Below are 8,496 nucleotides of genomic sequence, written 5' to 3' on the forward strand. Positions count from 1 at the left end.
GTTGTTGCTAAGTCAAGGATTTTTCAGCTTCTCATGCCCAGCCAGGAAGAAGGCTGGAGGGGCACAAGAAATTGGGAGGGGACACAGCCAGGACAGCTGACCCAAACTGGCCAAAGGGGTATTCCATACCATGTGACATCATGCCCAGTATATAAAGTGGGGGGAGATGGCCAGGGGGGATCACTGCTAAGGAACTAGCTGAGCATCGGTCAGCGAGTGGTGAGCAACTGCATTGTGCATCACCTGTTTTGTATATTCCAATACTTTTAGTATTATTATCATCATTTTAGTATTGTTATTACTATCACTATTAGTTTCTTCATTTCTGTACCATTAAACTGGTCTTATCTCAACCCACGAGTTTTACTTTTTTTTTTCCCTGGTTCTCTCCCCATCCCACTGGGTAGGGGGGGAAGTGAGCAAGTGGCTGCGTGGTGCTTAGTCGCCAGCTGGGGTTAAACCACGACAACATTGTACATTGGTACAACACAACAAACAGCCCGTATGCAGAGGATAGGGTTTGAAGAAGTAAATTTCCATGCAAACCATGAAGCATCAATGCTCACGCTAGCAAAGGCCATGCAAATCTCTTATGCACATGTTGGGCAGCTACAAGTAATGACAGGCCCAGTGCTTTATGCCTGAATACCAGTGTTGAAGTGCTTGACCCTACAAGTTCTTGCTGTGCTTGAGTGAATCAGGATGTTCCCTTAAAGGACAAAAAGAAGGAATTTGTCCAAAAAAGTAGATTTGCAATTTGCCTTTTTTTTTGCCAGGAGGGGTTTGCAGTCTTTCACTTGAGCTTAGACACACAAAATCTCAGCACACAACCAGCCATTTCCCTAAATAATGCAAAATTGACACTTAACTTAGTATTGTCTTCATTCACTGTTCTTCCAAGAAGGTCTGACAATAAACTAATTGCTGAAAAAAATCATACTGTCATAGGCTGGCCTGCTTCATATCTGCCCAGTAGATGCATAACAATCAGAAACAGTGCTCTTAAATAGTTGTGTATCACCATGCTGATTTCCAGGCCCGTTCTTCCTAAAGAAATGCCAAAACTGTGTGCATTATAAAAGGTAAGAAAACTTCAAGAAAGAGGTACAGCCTTCATCTCAAAACATCCTGCAGGAGATCTGAACAAGTTCTTTCAGATTTTAGGTTGTTATTTTCTTGCGTTATGCCAGCAAGATGACTAGAACCACCTTCAGGCCAGCAAAGGGTTGGCAATCATTTGCTCTGCATGTTCAGGGAGAGCAGACAAGTTGTATGCTGCAGGGGCCTCGGGGTAGGTGAAGAGTACCACAAGGCATCACTTCCCTTTCTTGCCTTCCTGTTGCCCCACAGGCACAGTCTGCAGAAGCAGACTCCTTTCTCCTTGTGCAAGCAAAGAGATGTTCTTAACCCTGAGCATTTGTGGCTCAGACTCATTATACAGCCCATATTAAGAAAAGCTTGTTTCAAACCTGAACCAGAGCCTGTGCGCAAAAAGTTGTCTGTTGGTTTTGTGAAGGGTATCACCTTTCTCTTTGTTGAAAGCTTGCCCTTGTAGCATCAGCTCCAGTATCACCACTGTCAAAAAGTTGGTAAAGGCACTCTCCTTTCTCCCAGTGTGGTGTAGTCCTGGCTTGAACCTTAGTTCTAGTGATAGCATTGATTAGTCCCCCTTTCACCTCCTCAGAGTTTTTACAAGTTTAGCTAAAATGATGGATCTAAGGTCCAATATCATGCTTAAAGCTGTTCACTCTCCTGAAGAAACATTACATAGTCAATGTCATACCTGTTGATGATTGATGTCATACCTATTCCTTACAAATTGGACTTCCACTTGTAGAAATGATCATGGATGTATGTGATAAAGACTGCATAAGCTGCAAGAATGTCCTTAGTTTTCTTTCCCTTGCTAGTGCTGAAAAATACAGATCTTGAGTACCAAGTTTAAAAGGGAACCAACCTGTATTTTATACCATAATTATAATGGTTGGTTTAATTTTAACTGTGCATACATGTTAAATCTTCTCTGACCTGGGGCATGGTGCATACCATTTACTATTATATACAAAGAAATCATAAAGGGCTACTCTTTTTGAGCAATTACAGAAATCAGTGAAGGTCTTTATTCATTCTTAGCATTAAAATAGAGCTAAATGGAATACAATTTGTCACACACTAAATATTTTAAAATATTATTTGTAATTATATGTAATTTCATGTCTCTCAAACACAGATAAAGAAAGCTGTCACAAGACAGTAACAGTCAATGAGACAGTCCAAATTTGTCTGAAAGCCAAGGAAAAACAAGTTTAAGCAGGACCTTTCCAGTTCTTTTGACATCAAATACTGATCACTGGAGATTGCATTCAAGGTGGCACTGTGCGTTTGGTATTTGGATGGAGACTTTCAGATTGTGCAGGAACTGATGCTGGTGGTCCAGCTGGCGAGAGCTGCAGAAGTCAACATCTTTTACATCTGACATAGAGCAGAGGTCCTCAGCATAAAGGATCTCATATCTGGGAAAAAACCCAGAACAAGTAATTGCATCTGTCTTCTCAAATTGTTCTTAACGTGATGAACACATTACAGTGACCCTTAGAATGTCTAATGGGTGATGCATTTGAGCTTTTTGAATATTTAAGCCACGTTCCAAATCATATCTCATTTGTTTATTCCAATCTTAGCCCGCGCATTAAACTGCATCATAATCAAGACGGATTTAAAAAAACCCAACAAACTCATATGGTTAATTCCACATCCCATTATTGTATTTTCTCTTAAATCGCAACTGTAGAAATAATTCTTTGCTGCTTCTCTTGAACTGCTATGTTGGTCTGTTTTGTTTGTCTGCTTCTTAAAAAAGCTACTGCAGTACACCAAAAAGATTGTTGCACTTCATCTGTGATCAGAATTATCCTACAGAAGACAAGTCTGTATGCTTAGGAAATTTGGCTAGGTTTTGGGATGAAGTTCTGTAAAAAGCTCTTAATGAATGCAGGAAGATTACACATACTTGAATTATTTAGCCTGTGATAAAGAGTCTTCCACTTAAAAAAACTGGGTATCTTGTCTTCTGAAAGCTTCTCAAAACATCAATTTTTTTTTTGTTTCCAGCTTTTCTTTTATGTTCTGATTCCAGATTCTCTTATTAGTTTGAAAGGTCTGGGTTTTTTCAGTTGATGGGACTAATTTTGTGGTGCTGCTTTAAACCACTCTTTCAATCTCACTCTAAAATTCAATATAGAATGACTCAGTGCTATGACCACTACCAAATACAAATCCCAATATGTCACCTATTTTTTGAAAGATTTTTGTTTCCATTGCAACTACTGAAATTTTTGAAACTCTGCTGATAGGTGGGGTCTCTGGTCTATTGACCAAGGTGTATTTTAGTCCATGGTATAAGCACTTTCAGTGCACGTGTGCAGGACTCTTTTAACTAAACCATGCTAACTGGTACTATGCACCCAAGGACCTAGCAATGTAAAAGGGAAATGACTCCATGACTTTCCTTTTGTTGGAAATGTCAAGGGCTTAACATTGACTTCAGTCCTAAAATGTTTTTGTCATCTTTTTCTCTTTCATTCTACCTTCCCTGCACACCAGCTCTGTGCACAGTTAATCAGCAGATTATAATGTTTATTTCATAAATTCTCACCATTTCACATCTCGCTATTTGAGGACAATTTTTACCTTATATTTATTTCCCTGAAACATTCCATGAGGGTAGAAGAGATTACTTGAAAACTAGATTACTGCAGAGATGAAGACAAATAGCTTGTAATTCATCAAGTGCAAGGAATATGAGAAAGCTGACCATAAGGATAGACAAAAGGAAGAAAAATGTAATTATTATGTGATGGTATAGCAACGAAATAATTTAATTTGTGAGAGGAGTATGGTCAGTGGGAGACATTTCCCTCCAGCTCTGCCTGGACAATGGCCTAATCAGAGATAAATTGTGTAAGAAACCTGAGTTGTAGCTAATACCAAGTTTGACCTCTATCCCTGAGGCACTCCTAAGTGTTCCAAGTCACAGGGAGCACAGGATTTCAAGCTGAGGTTCCAAGCAACACAATATGTGAAACTGCTGTGAAATAGGCAAGGATGTTGGAACTCATCCACCAAACCAACAATTGTTCCTAAGGCTGCTGACTTGCCCGCTTGCAGGTGTTCTTATAAATGAGGCTGGTAGGCCACAGTTTATAGCAAAATAAGCACTCTCATTGACTTCAGGGCAGCTCACTGGGGTTACATTACAGCACTTAAATACAAGGAGCTTCAGAGGAGCAAATTATCACATCTGAAAGAGAAGGTCATGTTGCTCCATCCTGCTGGTTTTTGGAAAGTGCAATTACCCTGTAAGTAAAAATAATCATCTGGGTATAATATATGCAGGTTTTAAAGTGGATTTCAGTAATGATATCCCATACAGTATTCTTTTCTGTCATGTCACTAGATTTTAGGCTGTGATGGTTCTACTCTGATATGGACTTCTCAAGCCTAGATAAAGAGGAGGAAGATTTGTACCTTCATTGATGGAGACTGTCCTTTAAAGAGGCTGGCATGCTATGATGACAACATTTACAATTGCTACATGTGTAATTAGCATTTTAAACATTATATTAGAAAAACATGTTACTTAGTGTTCTGCAAACATGGCCAAAAAAGCTTTTGTCTTTTAAAGATATGCTCAATTTATATTTTCCTATCACTGTGTTCACTAGCAGAACAGTACTGGAATCAAAAAAGCAGTCAGCTTTAGCCTCCTTAACAAAGGTGTTTACAATGCTCATTGTAACTATGCAGAACACAGGTAAAGCCCCCAGATTTCTCATCTTACATATTAAAAAAAAAAAACAAAACAAAACCTCAAAAACTCGCAAAGCTTTTCAAATCTATCATTTGTTACAAAATGTAAATTTGCATTACAACTGATCATGACCTATAGTAATGGTATTAAGACTGCTTCAAAAGGCATGTGTTAGCAAGAGGAATTTAACCCGCTGCAAGTGAAACAGAAATATCAGATGGCCTTTGCGGCTTAATGGTAAGCCAATGCTCATGGTTGAAGGTAAAGCACACCTTTTGCATCTTTTACAGCTAAAGCCCTAAGTCTGGTTAGATGTTGGTATGACAGCAAATTGTGGTAGTTACACAATGATAGTGGTCTACATGCCATTTTAGCTTACAGTTTTGACTCTAGTGAGGACTCTGTACCATTGTGTATATGTTCACCTTTTATTTCCCAATATATGGAGTAGAGATGAGAAACATTCCTAACTGCAGGCACTTCTAAGATATACTCACCACTGAGAATTTAAAGTAGCTTCTGAATATTAAGTTTAAATAGCCTCTTTAATGTGGGCTGCTGGAAACTTGTTACTGTAGTTAATTTAAAAGAAGCTTGTTTAATTTTGCTCGATACATTCCTGAAGAATGTGTTACTCAGGTAATATAAACAGTTTCTGCTCCTCAGGCACTGTGATTTATATGCAATATATTTGCTTATTACTACAAACAAGTAAATGATGTAACATATTTGAATGATAAAGACTATATCAGTGTTTAATTTAACTCTATGCTGTCATCTTTTTCACCCTTTTTCACTTGTTACACATTGCAAAGCTTTGAAATAATTTTGATATTTCAAATGTCACCTGTTCCCAGCTGCTATTAGCATTTAAAAGCTTAACAACAATTTTCATTCAAATATGCCGCCTCTGTAGTCATGGTAACCTCCTCGTCAGTTTTATCTTCCAGTTTAGAAGATACTGCTGTGGTACTTAAAGATGTTGCCATTCAAGATTTTTCATTTGGCTCCCTCCTCCTTCCCTCTCCTGCACAAAAGACGCTTCTGCGCTTGCTTTTACCAAGTCAAAGGTTTACAACAGCAAGAGAACAGCCAAAACAGAAATACTGTTAAAAAAAAAAAAGTCTACTTCATGGAGCTTTCTGTAAACAGGAAGAGGTAAAGAGTGGCTTATGATTTCAGAGGGCTCATCACACATGGTGCAGTAAACTACATATAAGCTATTAAAAACTACATATTCAGTGTATGTAAAAATGAAAGCCTAGTCATATACAGAGATGTGTAGATACAGAATCTAAGTACTTAGCAGATGTCTCTTCCCTCCTCACTTAAGAAGAGAAACATTGAACCAGATGTAAGCCAAAGACTGTTTCATTCAAATAATCTAATTATTCTGTATTTAGCCAGGATATGCTCTGATGTATAATTTTGTGAGAAAAATATGGAATTTATTTTATTGTTAGTTATCCTCCTTATACTAATTTAACTGTGCTCTTTTGTTTCTGTCATCATTATTATGCAGCTTTTATGTGAGAACAGGTCAGCTGATTCAAAATGCTTAAGTTATTGGTAGTGGCACCCATCTGTGAGCCACATCATTCTTGTTAGAGATTTTATTGTCCTTAGCTTACAATACGTATTTATTGGTGGGAGAAAAATCATTACAAGTACAAAGAAACAGATGAGTATTACAGTTCAGATACATGGACTTTTGGTTAGTAGGTAATGTAAAACTCACTTGCTTGCTTCCAGTTTTATTTCAGAAATTGATAGAAGCTGGGGTACTACACACATATCCCAGCACGTCTCTGGTCATCTGCAAAGCTGCAAAAACATAGTTTAGGTACCTTTTTCAAGTGGCCACTTCTCACAGACTGCAAGGCAACAATACAGCAGCCACAAGAAGTCATATAAGCATGCTTACCTTTAATCGCTGTCATCACTGTATAGCAGGCACAGGTTGAATATTTGAGATATAGCCACTTCATCTGTGTCTTGCATATGTGGATAAAGACAGTAAATCTTCATTTTAACTCATTCTTATCTATGTGGTGCCTCTAGAAGGATGGTTAACACAGTCTCCATGTGTCTGTTTGCATCAGCCTGAGCCTGAACAATGCAAGGCTGGACAATCAACAGGCACCATTTATCAGCTGTCAGCCACTGATGAGAACCTCCCAATATGTAATGTGAAATAAATGTAAGCCACCTGTGCAAACTCTGACTTTGAAGGGCACTTTGTATGTGTGAGTCAGCCACAGCTCTCACTGCAAATTGTTGAAATTTTGGAAGTATCTTCTGAACCTTTTGAATCTCTTGTATGTCCACATAGTCTCTAAGATGCCTGTTGTGTTTTGGTGGACCTGGTTCTGCCATCTCGTAACTCTTTAGAACTCACGGGTTTCCAATCAATGCCAAGGCAACCCAAATGGAACAGGTGCTGCAAAATGCCAGTGTGGAGACACAAATAGACTATGCACCCCAGGCCTACTCAGACAATCCTTATTTTTCATGTGATATCCTAATAATAACTTTGAAGATACTTACAATGTCCATGTTTTAGTGCTTAATAAAAACTCTTACATTTTTGTATTCTTCAGGAAGCACGGAGTAATACTTATTTTCCATTTGCCATGTGATAGAATCAGAGTTCAAAATGAAGAAGGTAGGAGTTGTAAAAATGGAAGTTGCTCTTTTGCCCAAAGAGACTGAGAGTTCGCTGTTTACAGTAAACTTTTTTCAGAATGTGAAAAGGATATCACTGAAAGCAGAATAGTGCTAGTGAGCTGTTTACCAAACTCCTCTCAGATCTTAACCACTGTCCCATCCAACCCACCTGAATCTCCCTGCTCTTGCCTGGGCTCTGCATTTTTCAAGGATTTCCGCATGGAGGTTTTTCCCAGCTGTCCTGACCCAATGAGGGTCTTCCTGGAGTGTTGGCCCACCTACACTAGGTGACTTTGGTTTATCCATGGATTGCCATATGGGTTTTTCTAACCATGGTGTAGAGTACTAGTGCAAGTGGTATTTCAAAAGAGCAGCTCTTTATACTCCAGTGGATCTACCGCATGCGGCACCAGGAATTAGCTATGATAGAGCTGCATCGTAACAGTTCCATCGTATTTGAACCTTGATGCAATTACTTAACGAAGCACAATTTATTGGGGAAATACCTGTATCGAAAGATGGAGACCAAAATAGAAAGGGACAGTTCTGGCTACGAATTTACCCTATTTTCTAGGATGTTCAGTGTGTCTTCATTGTTCTCCATGACAACTTTGAAGCGCAGTTTGAGGAAATTTCTGTTCATGAGTGAATTAATGATGGTTAATAACTTTACAGTGGACACGTCACCTTCCTTAAAATCACAACCAAAATACAACGTCCTCTTCCTTCATTTCCTGATTTCCCTTCAGAAAACATCTGGAATAAAGGATATTTTGACCAGGATGCCTCTCCTTTTTAAAATGACCCCACTCCTCGAGGCTTATTATCTTTGCCAGGAGCGCCGAATTTTACCTCAATTAATCTGCACCAGCTAACCCGAGATAACGGGGAACAAACAAACAAGCAAGCAAGCGAACAAAAAAACCCTCACCACCCCCGTGTCGCCGCCGGCCAAACTACCTGTGCGAGCGCGGAGGGAGGCAGGGAGGGAGGGAGGAAGGGGCTGCCGCCGCCGCCCC

The sequence above is a fragment of the Haliaeetus leucocephalus genome, unplaced genomic scaffold (assembly GCF_000737465.1).
Source record: "Haliaeetus leucocephalus isolate CR32 unplaced genomic scaffold, Haliaeetus_leucocephalus-4.0 Scaffold180, whole genome shotgun sequence".
Taxonomy (NCBI): Eukaryota; Metazoa; Chordata; class Aves; order Accipitriformes; family Accipitridae; genus Haliaeetus; species Haliaeetus leucocephalus.